This window comes from Colletes latitarsis, unplaced genomic scaffold (assembly GCF_051014445.1).
Source record: "Colletes latitarsis isolate SP2378_abdomen unplaced genomic scaffold, iyColLati1 scaffold0059, whole genome shotgun sequence".
In the NCBI taxonomy this organism is placed as follows: Eukaryota; Metazoa; Arthropoda; class Insecta; order Hymenoptera; family Colletidae; genus Colletes; species Colletes latitarsis.
The window spans coordinates 132,501-132,876 of NW_027488409.1; positions in this window are offsets into that span (position 1 = coordinate 132,501).

The window sequence follows — 376 nt, forward strand, 5'->3', positions numbered from 1 at the left end:
GCGAAAACCAACACCTGTAATTTCCTTAATAATTGAGCTAGGGCAAAAAAAAAAAACGCTATCTTGTAGGAAAAAAGCAGGGGAACACGATGCCGTCGTTAAAAATATAGATTGCCGTGCTCGTTTTCGAGAAAAAAATGAAAAAATGGTCAAAATCGTCGCAGGACAAAAACTCGACACGCTATCTTGTAGGCAAAAATTAGACGAATTCAAAACCGTAGTTAAAAATATCGGTCGTCGCGCTAGTTTTCGAGAAAAAAACAAAAACGTTCAAAAAATTCGAGATAAAAAAAAAAAAACCAGCCTACCAGATAGAAAAAATTACACTGAACAAATATCATATAGGTCAAAATATGTGTTAGCGTACTAGTTTTCG